Source organism: Pongo pygmaeus, chromosome X (genome assembly GCF_028885625.2).
Source record: "Pongo pygmaeus isolate AG05252 chromosome X, NHGRI_mPonPyg2-v2.0_pri, whole genome shotgun sequence".
Lineage (NCBI taxonomy): Eukaryota > Metazoa > Chordata > Mammalia > Primates > Hominidae > Pongo > Pongo pygmaeus.
Genome location: NC_072396.2, coordinates 156,780,742 through 156,801,948, shown reverse-complemented (window position 1 = coordinate 156,801,948; position 21,207 = coordinate 156,780,742). Strand labels below are relative to the sequence as shown.

General features: G+C 41.2%; 1 pseudogene across 1 annotated transcript; it reads left to right on the top strand.

Annotated features, from left to right (window-relative positions):
- The first annotated feature begins 3,805 nt into the window (after positions 1–3,805).
- LOC129025156 (chondrosarcoma-associated gene 2/3 protein-like) lies at positions 3,806–6,488 on the top strand (annotated as a pseudogene). The gene is made up of 4 exons (XR_010125353.1): positions 3,806–3,926; positions 4,988–5,013; positions 5,780–5,933; positions 6,124–6,488. The product of XR_010125353.1 is annotated as a chondrosarcoma-associated gene 2/3 protein-like (transcript).
- Positions 6,489–21,207: the final 14,719 nt, after the last annotated feature.

Genomic DNA, 21,207 nt, shown 5'->3' with positions numbered 1-21,207 from the left:
TTTTGCTATAGTAATCTGTTGTACACCTCATTCTGAAAACCCATTGACTTGAATATTCCACATGCCTTTTTCTTTGAATTTTCAAGAATGATAAGGGTATTATCACTAAACATTATGTATTTTTCCTATATTCACGCCCCTTATTTATTATGATACTTATAGCTCTGACTTTGTGTCTCAATGATGATTTAAAACGTGGAGATAATAGCCTACATCTACTTCTTGTTCCTGCCTTTAATGATAATTTTTTGAACTTTTCAAATTTGTTTGCTATTGATTTTAGGAAATGTATGCTCTCTTTCAATATAGGTTAACTAAATATTTTTACCATGAACTCATATTGAATTTCTTCCAAAAGCTTTTTCTGTACCCATTGATGTGATACATTTTTTCTCCTCTATTTTGTATGTAAAAAATTACAATGAAACTTTTTTTTCTAATGTTAAATCATATTTTCTTTCCTTGGGCAGAGCTTGTTTGTTTATTTAATATTCTACTAATTTACATAAGATATTTGCTGCTATGTAAGAGAGCTTGTTTTTGTGTTTTTTCCATCGGGAGTTGGGGGTGGTCCTCATCTGATTTTTGAATCCAGGAGGGTTAATCTGGGAGATTGAATTGAAGAATTGTCTATATTTTGCGTGCTTTGAAGAGTTGAGATAAGATGATGGTTAGTTTTCCTTGATCATTTGGTGGAATCAGCCTCCAAAACTGACTAACCTGGGACGTTTGAGGGTGGCTTGAGCTTTGAATATTGTATAGTTTCAGTTTGTGTTGTTTAATTGAAGTTTTCTTTTTGGATCAATTTGGTCATTTATTTATTTTATTTCTACAAAATAGTTTCATTTAGGATTTAATTTTTAATGGCATGATATTTATGATAAAAAACGTTTTTTTATCAGGGAAGCCTCACACATATAGAATAATAGAGAGACTAACATAATGAACCCAGCATACCTGACACTCAGCATCAACAACCTTAAATACACGGCAAATCTGGTTCCAGTTAGACACTCACCTACCTGCATCTCAGCTGCTGGAATAATGTGGATCAAATCAAAGACAGCATACCATTTCATCTTGAAATAATTCAATATTCATTTTTAAAAGGCAAGGAGATTGTACCCAGCTGTACCCCTCTCAGAGAATGGCTGCAGGTACCAGGTGAGGTGTTCCCTGGGTGGCTGCAGCACCCGTGATTGTAGTGACCTCTGGGTCACAATCACTACAAATAAAAACCCAATACAATTCTCATTTCTAAAAAAATAAATAAATGATTCTGAAATGTTCAACTGTTTTATGCACTTATCTAGAAGACTTATACTTTATAAAAATTTGTTTATTTGGATGAGTACCCAAAAATAGTATTACATACTGATTTTTTGTAATTAAATCTTCTCTCACCTGTAGGTCCCCTCCACATGATCTGTTTTCTTGCCATTGCTTCGTTGTTGTTGGAAAGAAATATATCTTATGTTCTTTCCAGTTTTCCATAGTTTGGATTTGCAACACTGTGATGTCCTTTATCATATTCTCTAGCCCTTAATTTCTAGGGCTACAAAATGGCCCAGACTCATCAGGTTTATGCCCTGCTCCAGTCGTAAATAAGCCATTTCTCCAAATATCTGGTTCCTTTTAATGGGAAATGGTTCTAGAAATCTACTTCTGGGTGCTAGGTGTGCTCATTGCTACTTTTGCTTTTGATGTTTAAAAGCTCTTTAACAAACAAAGTTATGTAAATTTTCTCTCATGTTTTCTTATAGAAGTTGTATAGTTTTTGCATTTTGCATTAGGTCTATGATGTATTTTGAGTTAATTTCATGAAATACCTAAGGATTTGTCTAGGTTATTATTATTATTTTTGTTTAGATACCCAGTTGTTCATGTACCTTTTGTTGGAACAACTATACTTTCACCTTTATTGCCTTTGGTATAAATCACTTGATTATATGTGTGCAGGTCTATTCTGGGGCTCTATTCTGTTTTTTTAATCTATGTGTTTTTTAATCCATTCACCAAATGAAATACATCTTGGATGCCTCTGTTTTTGGTGATTATGAAATAAGCTATTGTATACATTAATATACAATTTCTTATGTAGATGTAAGTTTCCAAATTAGTTGGGTAAATACCTAGGAGTAGGATTGCTGAATCTTATCGTAAGACTATGTTCAGTCAAACACCGCATATTCTCACTCATAGGTGGGAATTGAACAATGAGAACACATGGACACAGGAAGGGGAACATCACACTTCGGGGACTGTTGTGGGGTGGGGGGAGGGGGGAGAAAAAATAAACAAATAAATAAAGAAAGAAAGAAAGAAAGAAAGAAAAAAAAAAAAAAAAAAAGAAAATGCCAAACTGTCTTCCAAAGTGCCTGTACCATTTTGCATTTTCACCATCAATGAATGAGAGTTTCTTTTGCTCCATATCTTCATGGTCTTTTTTTATTATTATTGTAGACATTCTAATTAGGTGTGTAGTTGTACCTCATTTTAGTACACACTTCTCTAATGACAAAGGACGTTCAGCACTTTTTATTATGCTTATTTGCCATCTGTATATCTTCTTTGGTGTAGTGTCTGTTCAGATCTTTGACTATTTTCATTTATTTCTATCATCGAGTTTTAAGAATTTGTGTATATTGTAGAGACAAGTTCTTTATCACATATGTATACTACAGATGTTTTCTCCTAGTCTGTAGCTTCTGTTTTTATTCTATTCACACTGTCTTTTGAAGAGCATACTATTTTTATTTTAATAAAGTCCAACTTGGCAAATTTTTCTTTCATTGATGATGCTTTTGGTGTTGAATTTAAAAACTCACCACCAAACTGAAAATTATGTAGATTTACTCTTATGTTTTCTTATACAAGTTGTATGGATTTTGCATTTTGCATTAGGTCTATGATGTGTTATGAGTTAATTTTTTTTTTAAATATGTAAGGATATGTCTAGGTTATTATTATGTGTGTATAGATGTCCAATTGTTCAGGCACCATTTGTTGGAAAAACTATACTTTTACCATTATTGCCTTTGTTGTAAATCACCTGACTATATGTGTGCAGGTCTATTTCTGAGCCCTATCCTGTTTTATTAATCTATGTGTCTATTCTTTGCTAATGCTTATGTCCTCTGCCAAATTCATATTTTGAAGCTTTCGGCCCCAGTATGTCTGTATTTGGAGGTGGAGCCTCTAAGGAAGTAATTAATGTTAAAAGAGGTCATAAGGGTGGGGCCTTGATCCCATAGGATTAGTGTGCTTATGAGAAGGGACACAAGAAAGCACTCTTGTGCTTAAATGAGAACTCTCTCTCTCTCTCACCCTTCCTCCCTCCCTCTCTCCATGCACATACACAGAAGAAATGCCAAGAATGGACATAATGAGAAAGGGCCATCTACAAGCCAGGAATAAGAAATTACAGCCTCCAGTCCTTTTCTGTGACTTTTAGTCTCCAAAACTGTGAAAAAAAATAAATTTCTGTTGTTTCAGCTACACAATCCATGGCATTTTGTTATGGAAGTCAAAGCTAACTAAGACATAACCTGAGGTAACAAGTTTTTCTTCTGTTTTCTTCTAGAAAAAAAAGTATTTTTGACATTTAGGGCTATGATTCATTTTGAGTTACACTTTTATATGGGGCAAGGCATGTGCAATGGTTAGTTTTATGGGTCAACTTGTCTAGACTATAGTACTCAGTTGTGTGGTCAAACACTAGTCTAGATGTATCTGTGAAGGTATTTTGTAGATGTGATCAGCATTTAAAATCAGTTGATTTTAAATAAAGCAGTTTACCTCCATAATGTGGGTGTGCCTCATACAATCAGTTGAAGGTCTTAAAAGACCAAGGTTTCCTGGAGAAGGAATTCTACCACAAGATTGGAACATAAAAACACTGTGTCAGTTTCTAGCCTGCTGGCCTGTCCTATAGATTTTGGATGTATCAGACCTCATAATCACCTGAGACAATTCCTTAAAATACCTTTATCTTTCTCTCTTCCTTTTTAGGTAGATAGATAGAGATAGATAGATAGATAGATAGATAGATAGATAGATAAAGTATGGATTGAAATTTAGTTTTGCAGATGGATATCCAATTGTTCCAGACCCAATTGTTGAATACACTATCATTTCTCCCCTCTAATCTTCATTTGCATCTTTATCAATAAATGGTTATCTATAGATGCATATACATGTGGATTCATTCCTGGAGTTTATTCTCTTCTGTTGATATATTGCTGTAATTATGACAGTTCCACACTATACTGATCGTTGTTAGTTTATAAGCCTTGAAATGAAGTAGGGTAACCCCTCCAACTTTGTTCTATTTTTTAAAGTTTTCTTTGGCTATTCTAGGGCCTTTGCACTTCTATATGAATGTTAGAGTCAGCCTCCTAATTTCTATTTAAACATTTCTGGAATTTGGATTTGGATTGCACTAAATCTTCCAAAAACTTTGAGGGAAAATGATATCTGAATATTCAGTCTTTTGACTAATGAATAAAGTTTATATCTCTATTTACTTAGTTTCTCATTAAATTTATCTCTGTAATGTTTTATAGTTTTCAGTGGACAGACCTTATACATCTTCTGTCATATTTATCCGTTTAATATTTATTTTAAATTGCATTGTTTTGTCTCAACTGCCAATTGCTCATTGCTAGTATAAAAATACAGGTATAATGATCTATATCCAGTGCCATTGCTAAACTCTTATTAGTTCTAGAAGCATTTTTAAGATTAATAGAATTGTCTGCATATGCTCTTATTTTCTGTAAATAAAGACAGTTCTACTTGCCTTTTTCCAATCTGAAGGCCTCTTTTGAAAAAAAAAGTTATTACACTGGACAGAACCACAGGCACAGTGTTGATCTATTCTACTCAACACTACCCTGTTCCATGAACTCATCAGTCTTAGGTTGTATTTTTCTAGAATGCAAACATCCTGCATGATTTCTGACATGTGAAAATCTGCCTCATTCACCCTACACTGTTAAAATCCAAGCATGGGTACTACACCTGCTGAGATGAGCATGACCCCACAGTTGAAACAAGATTCATAAGATATCCAGTGGAGGAAGTGTATTCATTGAAGTTTGCCAGCCTGAAAGCAGTGATTTCAGATTGGGGAAAACTGAAACCCCAGGAGACTTCTGTGGACACTGGGAAAAGGAAGTAAGATGGAAAAGTTCCCTGGTAGTAGCCAAGTAAGTGGTCTTCAAGATGTATAAGAGAAATTTTTAGGAGGGAAGTAGGGTGATTCACATTTACACATAGACTTAAATACAGCCAGATTATCTTGGAGAGATTTCTGGTAAAATACAATAATAATAATAATTTTTTAAAAACTAGATAATGGTGAATGGCAGGTGAAAACAGAAAGAAGCATTGAAATGGAGTGACCTGGGGGAAAAGCTTGGGGGAAAAGCTTGGAGGAAATACTCTCTCCCTGCCATGTGACCCACCCCAGTAGAACATGGGAGGAAAGGAGCAGCATCATCTGTTTGGGAAAGCTCTTTAGCAGTTCTAAAGAAATGCCCCTCTTTTCTTCAACCAGACCACTCTGGCTTCCTCCTCATCCTCTCATCCCCTCCTCATCTTTCCTCCTCTCCTCCTCTCTCTCCTCGCCCCTCCCTCTCATGACAGTGTCCTGAAGGTGGTTTGTGATATCTAAGACCTTCTCCACGACAGGGCAACCATTGGCTAGGTAGTAGCTTGCTGACCAATCAAAGCTCAGGGGTCTCGTTCGTCATTATCCTGGGAGGGGTATGTATAGGGAGACCAGGCAGCCTGGAATAGACAATTGAGAGACGCTGGCGAAGATGACCAGGAAACGACGAGCCTCCAGCCCAGTTTTGGAACAATCACCGGCCATCACCAAAATGGCGAGGAAGAGGAAGGCCCCCTCTCAACCTAGATCCAGAAGCCCTATCAAGATAAATGAACCACCTAGCCTCCTCCCTTTCTTGACCCTGACTCTTCCCTCCCAAGACTCCTACCCTGTCCTCACCTAGCACAACCGTCACCTCAGCCCATGCCTTTCTCATGAAGCCCCTGTTCCCGCCCCTCCTCCATCCTCTTTCCCCAAACCAATGCCCTTCTGAGATCTCCCTGTTGTCGTTCCAGATTCCCAAGACAACTAGGAAGGGAAAAAGAACCCTTCAAGGAAGTTCCAGGAAAAACGTCTCTCCCAAAAAGACCACTGCTTCAGGAAAACCTGAGGAAGGGAGTGGGCCAACAGTATCCTGCCATTGTGACCAGCTGAACGAGGAACTCCATCAAAATGAGCCACAGCTGGACCAAAACAGTGAGGAGACCTCCACCTTCTTCAGTGTCTCCCTGAGCAGTCAGTAATTTCAGGGCAAGCTGAGAGGTCTCCAGAGGTCTAACCCCAGATAAATAGCCAACAGGGTCTAGAGTACATTTTATACCCAACAGGGTATACCCCATGGTGATCAAAATAAAATAAACCTGTTGTAAAATGATGTGTGGGTCTGTGTGCTCTCTGATGGTGGGGAGGGAGGAAGGAGGGAAGAGGTGGGAGTTTGGGAAGGGATGGGGGTGGGGTCCTTCTTTAAATTCAACTTGCTTTTCTTTCTTTGGTTTCCTAGGGTGGAAGTTTTGGTTATTGATTTTAGATATTATTTTCTAATATAAACATTTAAAATATGCTATAAATTTCCCTCAAGGAAATACTTTAGCTGAATCCCACAAATTTCCGTACATGTAATTTTATTTTCATTCGACTTAATGTATTTTTAAAATTCTCCTAAGACTCTCTCTTTGGCTCATAGGGCATTTAGGAGCATATTTTAAAATTTCCAATATTTGGGCATTTTTCAGACATCATGGTGTTTGATTTTGAGCTTAATTACATTATGGTCTAAGAAGATGCTTTATATTATTTCTATTCTTTTCAATTTGTAAGGTTTGTTTGATGGCCTAGAATACCATATACCTTGGTAAATATTTCATGCACACTGAAGAGGAATGCTTATTCTGCTATTGTTGGATGCGTTTTTTTTTTTTTTTTTAATTTTAATTAGGTCAGAGTAGTTAATGGTGCTGTTCAGGTCATGTATATCCTTCCTGGTTTTCTGCTTACTTTTTCTCTGAAATACTGAGAAACAATGCAGAGTTTTGAAAAATATGTAGTCCTAAGAAACCACAACCACAGTGAAGGTGCAAAATATATTCATCATCCCCAAAAGTTTATTCCTATTATTTTGCTGTCAAACCATCCCTTCAGTAAAAGTGAGCTGCGTTGAGCTGAAGTGAGCATCTGCCAACCATGAACACTTTCCCTTACAACAGAGGCAGGTAGGCACAGAGAGGGGCAGTTACTCTCACACACAGGCAGTATCCAGAAAGAAAACCAGATCGGTAGTGTCATAGAAGTCCAGCTTGCTGGCCTGGTCACAGGACGTCCCTCCCTTTGTTGTGCACTGCCTGCCTCCAGGTCTGGCTCTGCCTTCCTGGCCTCCCTGGCTCAGATGAGTGACTCATCCCTTCTGCAGTTATGATCCAGGAATTTCAACCTTGCCCAACTCCCAGCTGCTTCCTTAGCATGACCCAAGTACTGCTTCCTGACTAAGGCAGAATATCTAGTCTGCTTTATATACCAGACATCTGGACTTTGGTCCTAAAGGTTTCCTGAGGAAGGCACATCAAGAGCAAAGGCAGTAACCTTTTATTTCCTCACCCAAGTGCCACATGGGAACCACAAGTGACAGGCTGTTTGACATCTTGTAGTCACACTCTGAGCACTGGGGTGTTGCAGACAAAACTCTTGGTAAGCCTGGTGAGGAAGATATTTTTCCACTAGTTTCTCTGGCACTCTCTTTTCCAGCAGCTCCTAAGCCCACTGCCAAATGCAAGAGTCTCATGCTCTGCCACATTGCAGCTCAGCCACAGTGATCCTCTCGGCACCATGGGGATTAGGAACACAATATGGTGAGGCACTTATAGATGACAGTCTAACAGCTTGCTCTATTCCCATTTTTCTGCTAAAAACTGAGTCTCCAAGGAGGGACTAAGACATTGAAGCTAACGTGTTACGGTTTCCTAAGCTCTTTAATATATAGTATTGGAAGAAAGGCAAAAGGAGGCTCCTATTTCCATTTTTGGAAGTCAAAATCCTGGAGTTCTACTTGGTAAAGTGTCTTGCCCAGGGTAAGTGGCTTTTGATGTTTCCACTGCCCTGTGAAACCTTTTCCACAACTGGCATAGTGGCCCAGTTGGGCCAGCCAGAGCCCTGCTCCTGAGCAGCTGTGAGTATCCCGTGTTCTTTACAAAGAACACTGTACAGAGCAAGGAATATCTGTTACTGCCAAGTAGAATAGCTGGCAGAACCAGCAAGAACCTTTGAGGTCCTCATTCTGTGGAGGAAACCGAAGACCAGAGACAACAGGATCTTGTCCAAGATCACAAGCAAATTCATCAATGGCAGAGCTGAGCTGCTATTGCCTGGCAGGCTTGGGATCATCCAGGGAAAATGTGGCTGTTCTCTGTGGTTTCACCTGCCTATGTGTGCCTCCGAGAGTGTGCCACTATTCTTTCATTGCCCCTCCCTCTGTCTGCATAGGCCATGTGGATTGTCCTGCCAGCCTCTCTCCACCCCTGCAGGGTCAGTGCCACTGGTTACTACAGTTCAGTGGCCAGGCAGAGGACCTTGTGGTCTCACAGACCCCCAGATGACTGGAGGGGGAATACCCTGAGAAGTCCCAGGATCAGCCTTTGTCTTCCTGATGGAGAGCCCCACTCATCGCTTCTCTTGCCTCTGACCTCTCACTGACTTGGCTTGAATCCGTCACTCCTGCTCCAGCCCAGGCCCTGTTTTCCCTGCCTTCTATGCCTCTGGGGATTTATTCATAGCACTTCCATCCTCCTCTCTCAGACTCATCTTTCCTTACCACCAAAAGCCACAAGCAGGGAGGCTGGGCCCTCTTCTCACTATGTTTCTGTGGACTTCATGAGTCTTTCCAAAAGTTTTGAGAGGTCCAGGTTACCATGCTCAGGAATGGAGGCTCAGAAAAGTGAAGTAACTTGCTGCAAGTCACACAGACACTAAGAAGTAAAGCCAGGATTGGAACCATAACTTGGATTTCAAAGCCTGGGCTCCTGCCACTGCACATGAGCCTCCCTCTCTAGGTGGCCTGGAGTCTCCTGCTAGGAGTGAAGAAGCAATTGTGGCATCATGGTGATGGGGCAAAATGGTAATCAGAATATCTCGATTGATTCCAGTTCCAGCTTGGCCCCTTGCTGCCTATGCAGCCTTGCCATAGCCACCTCATCTTTCTAGGCCTTGGTTTCCCAGCTATATAGTGTGGACTACCCTGCAAATCCTTTCTAAACTTCGGTCAGTCAACATATGTTTAGTGCACACCGATTTTGTGCTAGATTGTTCCAGGCACTAGGGGACAGTTACATAAAATCTCAAGGAGCTCATAGTCTATTGAGGGTGGAGAATACATAAATAAATGACCAAAGTAGATTATTCATTGCTTGCTGAGTGCTACAAAGGAGATTCACTAGGAAAAGCGGTGGGAAGTGCTGGGGGTGGGGCGCTGCTTTAGCTAGGATGCTAGGAGCTTAGGGTTGGGATGTGGCTCTAGCAGAATAGCACATGTGGAAATGCTCAGCACATCAGGCCATAATGCAAGAAGGGCAGGCCAGTTGGCCTCTTACCTTCAGGTATTCATATCCCATTCTCAGTCCTAGCCATCTGCTCCTACTTCCTGGTCTTCAACTTGCCCTGGCTTGAATCCCTTGCTCCAGCTCCAAGTCAGGCCCTATTTCTCCCTGTCATCCATGCCTCCGGGGCTTTCTTTGTAATACTTCCATCCTCCTCTCTCAGACTCATCTTTCCTTAGAAAATGGAAGTCCAAGCTGCATGGGGATCTAGTAGGTTGTTCTGGCCCCTCAGCAGGAAACCATGCTTGCATAATGCTTCCTTTTAAGAGGAGAGCACTAGGGCAGTCCTTTACTTCAGAGTAAGTTAGGGTCAGCCAAATTAGAACCCAGACACAAAGTAATTTGTTGTCACATTATCTGTAACAGCAAAAAATTGGACACAATCTAGATGTTAGGCAATATGAACAGGGTTAAGAAAATTGTTGCACATTATCTGCAAGGAATATTATGCAGCCATTAAAAATCATTATTATGAAAACAATGTTGTGACATAGAAAAGGCTTATAAATTCAATGGTAAGTGAAAAGGCCAATTGTAAGACTGTAAATATACTGTAACTATAGCAATCTAAAAATAAATGGCCTACAGGATGTGATTCTGTGTTAGAATAGCTCTCAGCATGCGGATACTTCACTTAGCCCACCAGACAGGATCTCAGAAGGCTATGACCGCTTCCGAACCATTTTGGTGGCCCCTGACGTTACCCAGCATGCTGCTTGGCACAGAGGAGGAGTGGTGCTCAGTTTTTGCTGTTTGACGCTGTCCATAGTGGCAGCAAGGCTTACAAGCTCTTAAACTGAAGGCTTTGTAAAGCCTGGCACTGCCAGGGTAGAGACAAGCAGAGGCTGGTGGTAGGGAGAAAGGGAATATAGGAGAAGAGAGCACTGGGTTTGTCCAAAATCACTGAGATAGAAGACCTAGAACCTTCCTTCATGAAATACTCTTTTCTCTATGTTCTCACAGATCACTTTCTTCTGACTCTCTTCTCATTACTGGATGATCCCCCTCAGTTTTCTCTGTCCAACCATTAAGTGTGGGTGCTCCTCAGGACTGTGCCCCAAACCCTCCCAGCTTCTCCTCTCTGTCATCATATACTCCCTGGCTAATATTATTCATTCTCTCTCTCCAGCCTCGTCTCTCTCCTGAGCTTCTGAGCTGAGTATATGGTTGTTTCCCAGGTCCCTCTACCTGGAGGCCTAACAGGCATCTCAGCCTCAATAAGACCTAAACCAGCCTCATCTCCTACCCTCCCACACAAGAGTACCATCATTAATCCAGCAGTCATCAGAATTGGAAATAAGTGGTCACCACTCCACCTATTTCACTTCTAAATAACTTCTAATACCATCTTCTCATCTCCATCTCCACTGCCACCATCTTGATATAGGCCCTTATGCTGGTCCATTTGCCCTCGGAGCTATTCATCACCCTTCCTCTGCTCAACTCTGTTTTTCGGGCTGCATTTTCTAATCTCTTGTGCCTCCTGGAGGGAGATTGGAGGGTGAGAGGAAGGGGGAAACCAGGAGGGTATATATTTTGTTCCTCTCTCTGCCTTAAACTGCATCCGCCTCCCCTGTGATTCCATTTCCCACCAACAGACACTCCATGATTCCAGTTTCCACCAGGTGACCCTGTCCCAGGATTCTGGAAACCCTGGCTCCATTCTTTGTCTCTCCAGACAAGGGCTGGTAGTGATTTCCTGCTGTTACTTATCTCTGGGTTGACTCATCTTATGCAATTTGGCTCATCAGTAATTCCATCTCCTATGTAACTAGTTCCCTGCATTACATTTATCCTCTACAAAAAAATTGGAATGGCTTCTCTTTCCCTGGTTGAATCCTGACTGATATAGCCCTTATTACTTCTAGTCTAGCTTATTGTAACAGCTTTTTAGTAAATCATCCTGATTCTAGTCTTATTTCTCTCTAATTTTCTCCTAACCCTGCAGACGGAGGAATATGCCTTACGATAACTTTTCATAAAACTCTTCAAGAGCTCCCCATTGCCTAGAAGATGTAGTCCTTACCTTGGTTTGCAGTCTAATGGTGGGATGGGTGGGAGATGAGACCGTTGCCAGTGTTTGGTTACCAGATAGGGGCCAGGGCAGCAAGTGTGGGATTTCCCTTAGCTACAGACTCGGTTTCAGATTCCCTCCTCACAGAAGGGAAGGTGAGCTCTCAAAAATAGCCTTGGTGAGTAATAAAGATTTCAAGACCCCCTGATTGATACAGACCAACCAATTGGAAGCTCCTGCTTCATCCACTTGCTACATTTACAAGACATTCCTGTCACAACAGATGACCAAAGTATACCTGTCAAATAAGCTCAGGAGAGTATTTCCTTTACATAGTCCTCCTGGCTTAAAAATTGAATTTGTAAAAATTTTTAAAGAGCTTTGATACAATTGGATTTTTTAAAGATCAGGGTGTCAGGGCTCAAGGAAAATAAAAATTAGAAAAAAAAAAGATGGAGCCAGGGGTAAGTTTGTACAAACCACGCATGCTGTGGGATTCTGTACTTTTGGCTTAGCTTGGAATTTTTTAGCAGCCAGTTCTAGGAGAAAAACTCTCCTTTACATGATCCTCAGGGTTCGAAAGACAAAAACCAACCACTGGCTCATAGAAGCAAAACTATTTCACATAATATATGAGAAAGAAATTGCTTCTAGGGATCTTCATAAAGAGGACAAGATGGACTTAGTGAACAACATCCTCAACAACATTTTAGAAGTTCTAAAGGAGGCTTCTGTCAGAATTAGAGAACATTTCCCTGGGTTCATGGTTTAAGTGTATGTGCTGTTGGGGAGAAGAGGATCCAAAGTTACATTTTATCTGCTTTGTATTATTTTTGCCATTGTTTCCTCAGACTCCTGTACTATAATACTTACTGAACTTGTGATGACCTAGAATTCTTTTACCTTTGCCTCTCCCTTGATTAATATACCAGGTCTATGTCATGTGGACATTTACTAATCCATCCAGCAACCACTTATGGATAACCTACTGAACTCCGGTACTACAGTGGTGAAGAGGATTGATACAGCTTCTGCCACTATGAAATTGAAAATGTAGTGTGTGGAGACAGATGATAAATAAGCCAACAAATAAGTAAAGTAAACAAAAATATTGATAATGATGATGGCTTGCAGGAAATAAAACACAGTAATGGGATAATGTTTGGGGTAGGGGGATGCTAATTTGTATAAGATGGTTAGGAAAGGACTTTCTCCAGGGTTAAAAGTTGAGCTCATACTTGAATAATGTGAAGGAAGAAACCATACAAAGTTCTTGGATGAAAGTAATTGAAGAAAATGAGACCATCAGTGTAAAGGCCTTGAGGTTGAAAGCAGCTTATTCAAAGAACAGGAAATAGGTCAGTATAACTGGAAAGGAGTAAAGCAAGAAAAATGGTAAGAGATGCAAATGGGGAGGTAGTCAGGGGCCAGATTATGCAGGACCTTTGTAAGTCAATCAATTAATAACTTTGAATGAATTAGTAGTGTGGCCAGAGATGAAAGGGTGACCTAGAGACACCGAATGTGCAAAGGTGTACAGTAAAGATTTGTACCTTCAGTGCTTTTCTAAAAAATGTCAGAAACTGTTGAGAATTCACAAGAAGATAGAGGGGACACCCCAGGAATCACATATGCAATGTAAAGGTAAAGTTCACTCTGACAGCAGTTGATTTTTCTCTTCTCTCCTAGAAATGTAATGCGAGTTATTACAGTGTTGGCATGAGGTTAAACCTGGAAAGGGCTATAAAATGTTATGATGGGGAAAGGAAGTTTTCTCTTTCTTATATGGGTTATTTACAGAATTTCTCTTTTGGAGATAGATTGGAGACATTGCCCAAGCTCCCATGACATTCATCCAGAGAAAGTGAAATCAATAACATGGCCAACAAATCTGTGAGTCAGAGTTGTATTTTCTACTTTTAAGTTACCTACAGACTCCAAAGTGCCGCTGATACTAAAATGAGTATGTTACAATCAATAACCCATACCTTGGTAGGCTGCTTCTTGTGGTGTAGTTGCAATAGTTAAGAGAAAAAATAATGAGAACCTAGACTAATATAATGGCAATGGGGATGAAAAGCTAGGGATCGACTTGAGAAATGTAAATCAAAGAAAAATCAGCAGGATATGGAGATTAGTTGGATAACTCCCAAAGTCACTACATCGGTGACTGTGAGGATGATGCAATCATTCACTGAAATAGGAAACACAGGGAAGGAGTTAAGTTGCCTGGGGTAGAGTAAGGATGAGGTGGTGAGTTCAGTTTGGCTCTGCTGCCTTTGAAATGCCTGTGGGATGTGCAGTTAGAGATGTTGTGTGGATAGTTTGTTATATGCATTACGAGGTCAGGAGAGCTATGAGCTGCAAGTAAAAGTTTTTGTGGGGAGAAGTGTCTTGAGCTTAGAGGTGGTGGTTGGAACCTTGATAGTGGAGCAGACTGTCCAGGAAAAAAGTTACAGCCTTAAGAAAGGAACCCTGGGTTGTGTAATATTTGACAGATAGTTAAAGAAGTGGCAACCCCAAAGAGAATGAGGAGAGAAATCATTAGTCAAAGAAGTACAGTGTTTCCAGAAAGGCATGGCCAAAAGTCTTCAGTGTTACAAAGGGGTCAAGCAAAAAGAGGACTGAGACTTAACAATGGATTTAGCAATCTGGATGTCATTGCTGACCTTGACATGAGTGGTTTTCTGTGGAGTAGTGAGTAGAGGCCAGAGCAGCAGAGTAGATTAATAAGCAAGCGGGAGGTTGGTAAGGGGTAGAAACAATAAGCATACATATCTCTTTCCAAGAGTTTGACAGTGGTGGAGGGAGTGAGGGAAAGATATGGTGGTTGGAAGATAACATGAGTGTATATGCATATCCAAACTCACCAAATTGTATGCATTAATGACGTGCAGTTTTTCTGTACACTAATTATACATCAATAAAGCTGGATTTAAAAAGGAAAACTATAGGCCATAGATTTATGAGTTTTAAAAAATAATTATGAGAATCTTTTTTCTTTTATATTGCAGCAATTTGAGTGTATTTTCAAGTTTGGAGAAGACCTTAGAGAAAAGGAGCATAAAGGAGCAGGAGAGAAAAGGAAAAAGCGATGAGGAGACAGAAGGGGACATATTAAGGACTTAGGGGTATGAGTGTGGGAGAAATGCTTACCTTTAACAGAAGTTGACACACCTCTGAGGCTGGAGGTGAAGCGGTCAGAGAAGACTCATACATCGATAGGAGGGCAGAGTCAGGGAGTTAAGAGATTTAATTTCTGATGGCCTCCATGTTTTCAAGGAAGTAAGGGCAAAGTTGTTTTCTATAGGCAAGAAACATGACAATATTTAGGAGACTTGAGGAAAGCAGAAAGTGTTTATTTTAGTGACTGGTGAATGTAAACATTCGAGAAGTCTTGCTGGCCAGTTTCTTTGCAGTCGTACATGACTTTTTGAGCTTGCCACTCATTTACAACTTAACTGTCCAGCCTTATCTGCTGGATGAAAACTGGAGGAGAAGGTCACTATGGCCATGGAAAAATATTCCCTTGCAGCAGTGATTGCTCAGTTGAGGACAAACCCTGATTTATAATGAGGCTAATCATGGTTGTGTGATTTGTCCCCGCTAGCCTCAGAGCTGGGTCTAAAAGCAAAGAAATAGGATTGTGGATTATTAGTTCATCCAGGGATATGATTTTGTTGAGTGGATGCAGGAGAAAGAGATCAATGTACAAGGATCAAGAGTTCTGGGGACAGAGTTGTTCCACTGATCCATCATGTATGGGGGACTGGCTTGGGATGAAAGGAAGAGAGGCTTGAAGGAAACTGCTGCACTGGGATTAAAGGGTTGCACTCCATGGTTGAAGACCTGTCTGAGGTCAAAGAGAAGTGACTTCAGTGGGATTGAGTTCAAAGGATAGGGGCACATGATCAGGGGATGTGATCTGAGGTCTGGTGGGGGTAACTTAGCTGGGGTTTCAGCATCTGAGCTTTTGGATAATGCTCCGCATCTGTCTGCTCATTGACATTGGCCTCAGGAAAATTTGGCAGCAGAGAGTGAATGAGTGGCCTTGGAAAATTCCAGTTCTTTTTGAGATGGACAAGGGGTGCTAACACTTTGGACCCAGGAGAACTAAATGGAAATAATATTTTCAAATGGAAAAGGCACCACAAATGACTAATTAGAAAGAAGACTTTTTTTGTCTCCTGGACCAACTGAGAAATGCGTGTGATTTCGAGCATAGTGACTTTTTCAATCTCTTGGAAATGGCTGTGGCTTTTCATATGTATAATGGCATTAATTAAGCTAAAATTGCTTCCATTCTCTAAAAATATATGAATACAATAAGAAAATAAATTGGCCAAATTAACAGAAACCTGAGGATTTAGTGGAAATGATTTGTGTTCTTTATGAACTTGGATCAGAGTTGGATCAAACAAGTCAGATGCAAAGTTCTAGGACAGACTGGCTTGATGATGTAACAAGCTGGCTTTGGTCACTGGCTGGCCGACTTCAGCCAAGGAGTCAGCTCTGAGGGCACTTGGCTTTATATTGGCTGTGAAACCCCACAGCCATGGCACCCGCTGCTTGGTCCTGATGGGACACACATGATCTGGAGACCATGCGGAATCAGTCAGCCAGCTGCTCTCCTAGGCTGCTCTGAACAGTCTGAGTATCCCATTCGTTTGTGAGCATTTGAACCTGTTCTGACCTTTAGGCTCGTTCCTGTAATAGAAGATCACGAACGCACTGTTTTCTTTTAGTTATTACTCTCCTTCTATCAAATCTCACAGTGCTTCTCACATTTTAATCATCATAAGAAACACCTGGGGATCTTATTCAATGCAGATTTTGACTCAGTAGGTCTGGGTTGGGATCTGAGATGTTGCAAAGTATCCTGATGCTGATGGTCTGGGGGCTACACTTTGAGAAGCAAGGCTGTCAACCAGGACTTTCCCCAAGAGAGCATTCCCTACTCACCTTGTCAGTGGGCATTTACTGAAAATCTCCCGTGCACCAATCACTGTGCTAGCACTGGGGTCTGGGGTGGAGGGGATAAGAAGAAGATAAAGAGAATACATAAGGAACAAGACACAGTTCCTGCCCAAAACAGAATAGGTGATGATACTGTACTCATGCCTGTAATCCCAGCACTTTGGGAAGCCGAGGCAGGTGGATCACCTGAGGTCAGGAGTTCGAGACCAGCCTGGCCAACATGGTGAAACCTCGTCTCTACTAAAAATGCAAAAATTAGCCGGGCATGGTGGTGCATGCCTGTAATTCCAGCTACTCAGGAGGCTGAGGCAGGAAAATAGCTTGAAACTGGGAAGCGGAGGTTGTGGTGAGCTGATATCATGCCACTGCACTCCAGCCTGGGTGACAGAGTGAGACTCCACCTCAAAAAGAAAAAGAGAAAAAGAAAGATAGACAGGGGATTGGGAGAACACAGAGAAGAAAATAATCTGCTAAGATTTTTCAGAAGAATTCACAGAGGAAGTGACATTGAGATGGGTCTTGAAACCTGAGTTGGAGGGCACCAGGCAAAGAGATGCAGAGACTTTTCCAGCAAAGGGAGAAGCTTGTACAAAGGCCTAGAAATGTGCAGCATGTTTGAGCAATGGCAATAAGTCCAAAGTCACCAGAGTCCCAGGTGAGCAGTGGTGAAGAGTGGCAGTAGTTGAGGCTCACCAGCTAAGTTTTAAGTGAGAGAAAAGGTCACAAAGGCCTTGTTTACTCTGCTAAGAAGTTGCTCAGCAAACTTCTTTGCCTGTTTACACTTATCAGCTAAACAAAAGGTCAGGCAGGTAGACTGGGCAGGCAGATATCTCAGAATAACAGTAACTTCCTATGGCACCTCCACAAACGCTCCTGCCTCCTAGACTGGGCTAGGCCTCCCCTTGGAGGAAAGCGTTGACAGAGCCTGCAAAGGGGCAAAGCCTTTTGACAGCCACCATTGGAACCAAATTAATGTGCTAATTACTAACGGGACTTATTTGTGCATCAGAGTCAGCATCAAGGCTCTAGGCTACTACTTTGTGTCTAATTTGCTGTGAGAATCCATGTGCTTTATGTAATGAAAATAAATTGTCTACTTTTCTTTAAAGACTGTATATAATTGGGCCTTTAACAAATTTATACAGGCTCTGTTTCCCACTGACTGCCATCATAGCACAGCTAAGTACCATCGGTACAATGAGGGGACTGAAATCTGTTAGGCTTCTCTAGTTTAGCAGGGTAAGGACAGCAGGGGGAAAGATAAAGAGAGAGAGACAGAGACAGATACATAGAGATAGGGAGACACAGAGATAGAGGGAGAAATGGAGGAAGGAAGGAAGGGAAGGGAGAAGAAAGGAAATAAAAAGAAAAATGACATTTAAAAATTAAATTTAAAAAAGACATTTAAAAGACAAAGCACATAGGTAGCTATCACCATAGGCAAAACCAGAACTGTGTGGAACATTATTATGCTCAATTTATGGTTTATACAATAGCAAAACCATTAATTTTAATTGCATATGAGAGAGTGGCATAACCTTTTTCTAGTTTAGGCCCTTTTAAGCCTATAATCAGGCCCTGTTCTGGGGAATTTAACCATCTGGAGCATGAGTATATGAAGTATGGGTGTGAGGCTGAGCTGGCCTGAACGGTCCAGCCATAAGCACTGAATATTTTGTCACTTCCATTCAGTTTCACCCCAACAATAAAATTACCCACCAGGATGAAAGATTCCATCCTTACTTACAAACTAACTTTATTGGATTTAGTTGCGTTTGGTCGAATACCCTTTTTTCCACTGGCTGCATGAGGCTGAATAACTGACTTGACTAAGTTCTCCATGATTGTCCAATTTCTCTGGGCATAATGCAGCCGTCCTACATGATCAGAAGTGAGCAGGCAAGTGATGAGCTTCTTATTCTAACCTCTCATTCTAAATGACTGTGAGGATGCTGGCTAACACCCTCTGGATTCTTTACTGGGTCTGGGTAATTTGTCCATAGTGTCCTGTGGAATTTGGCTACTAACTTCTGTGCCTCATGAGGAATGGCAGAGCTGGCCGGAGAAAGGGAAGAAGGGAGCTTGGTGGAGCCTGACTGAAAACCTTTCTGTCAGACATGAAGGACTGGGGAAGCAGACCTTCTGCCTGCCATTAGCTTTACACCTAGGTTCCAATTATGGGCAAGTTGTTTCACTTCTTTAGGCTTTACATCAGTGAAGTGGAGGTGTAGTATTAACAACTACCTCTTAGATGGAACTATGGATGGGTGGGGATGGGGGGCATCCATTCATTCACGTCTTCATTCATTTAACAAATACGTATTGAGTACCTACTCTGGGTCAGGTCCTGTGGAGGAATGTGGACTACAGTAGTGAAAAGAATAGATATCATGCTGGACTTTCTGTTAGAGGAGACAATGAACAAATACATAATGTCATCACAGAAGGTCTCCCTAGGGAGGTGGCATCTGAGTTGAAACCTAAGTGATGAGAAAGAGCCAGGCCTGCAAAAATCAGGAGGAACAGATTTGAAGCAGAAAAACAAACAAACAAAAAAAAAAAAAACAGCATGATCAATCACTAGGGAAAATCTTGGTTTCTTAGAGCACAAAAAAGGCCTGAAGGCTTCAGCAGAGTGACCTAGGAGAATTTTGGTGATAGGAGAAACCATAGAGGTAATAAGGGCCTGGCAAGACCATGAAAAGGTATGTGGATTTTATTTGCGGTGTGATGGGAAATCACTGGAAGCTTTTAAGCATGAGAGAAAAAGTTGGTTTAGCTATTTAAAAGATCCCTCTGGCTTCTGTGGGGATAATGGATTGGAAGGGCTGAGAGTACACATGGGGTGGCTGTCACAATGGTCTAAACACAAGATGTTATTAGTTCACTGGAGTTGAATGAACCCCTTAGGTTATGGCTTTTTACTAAGCAATTAATTTTGTTTTGATAATCTTCCATTCTCCTGCCTCATTCTCCAATTTTCCCTCACCGCATTCATTAACCACTTCTGCCTGTGAGCCACAGCTTCTCTGCCTTGGTGGGTCTGGGCAATAGAACATGATAGAATGGAGGAGTAAGAGTGACTGAAGGAAGAAATGGATGGACTGATGGATAGCTAGATGGATGGTTATGATGGCCCATATCATCTTTATATATCCCTAATGCCCAGGAGATATCCTGACACAAAGCAGGTTTTCAAATATTGACTGAATGGATGAAGGATTGTGCTGATAATTCAAAGTCAGTTTATCTCCAGAATGAGAAATATTGGGTCCTGTTGTTTTAGTGGTGAAAGGGTTATAAACTTTAGGTAGAGAAAATTGCAGAACAAGGACTTGGGAAGAATATGTAGGCAAGGTGGGCCTCACTTGAAGAAAACAGGTTTGCTTTTTTTTTTTTTTTTTTTTTTTTAAATGGAGTCTTGCTCTGTCACCCAGGCTGGAGTGCAGTGACACCATCTCTGCTCACTGCAAGCTCAGCCTCCTGGGTTCACACCATTCTCCTGCCTCAGCCTCCCAAGTAGCTGGGACTACAGGCACCTGCCACCACGCCTGGCTAAGTTTTTGTATTTTTTAGTAAAGACAGGGTTTCACCGTGTTAGCCAGGATGGTCTCAATCTCCTGACCTCATGATCCGCCCGCCTCGGCCTCCCAAAGTGCTGGGATTACAGGTGTGAGCCACCGTGCCTGGCCGGTTTGCTGTTTTTAGTAATAATTGACTCAGAAGAAATGTTTCAAAGTGATTTCAGAAAGTCATTTTGCATGGACATTGACCACATGTTTCTTGTTGATGATAATACAAACATGAAAGACTTGGGTTAGTTGTAAGTTCATTCCCGATATACCAAACAACTCAGCAAACCCCTTACCAAGTTTTGGCCATCTCAGTAAGCTGCACTACCTTCCACCCAGTTCCTTAGGCCAGAAAGATAGCAGTTATTCTAGACTTTCCACCCTCTTTTGCTTAGTACGTCTAATATATCACCAAGTCCTATCAATTGTACCCCTTAAACATCTCTCTGATGCACCCACTTCTTACCATGCCAACTGACACCATCCCTTTCCAGGCCACTGTTAATTGCTGCCTAGACTTCTGCAAATGACTTCTAATTGGTCTCCCAGCTTCCACTCTTCTACCTAATGCAATCCATTCTCCATCTAGCAAAGACACCTTTTTAAAGAACAAATTAGATCATTTCCTTCCCATACATAAAGCCCTCCAATGGCTAGCTCCAATGCCTACCTTTCCAGCTTCATTTCACACCTGTCTCTTTGCTTCTACTGTATTCTCCTGCCACACTATTATTTTAGAATATTTTTGTGAAATCTGTGTCTTCACATACTTGGTTCACTCTGTCTAATGTCCTGCTGTGTCTCCCTACTTCCTCTACTGCTCAGGAAGGAATACTGGTTTTGGAAGAGACAGGTCCAAAGCATGAGATAGGCAGAATTTCTCAATCTCTACCCCGACTCCAGTCAGTCAAGCATCCAACAACAGAAATTCTTGACCTGAAGTTGTGT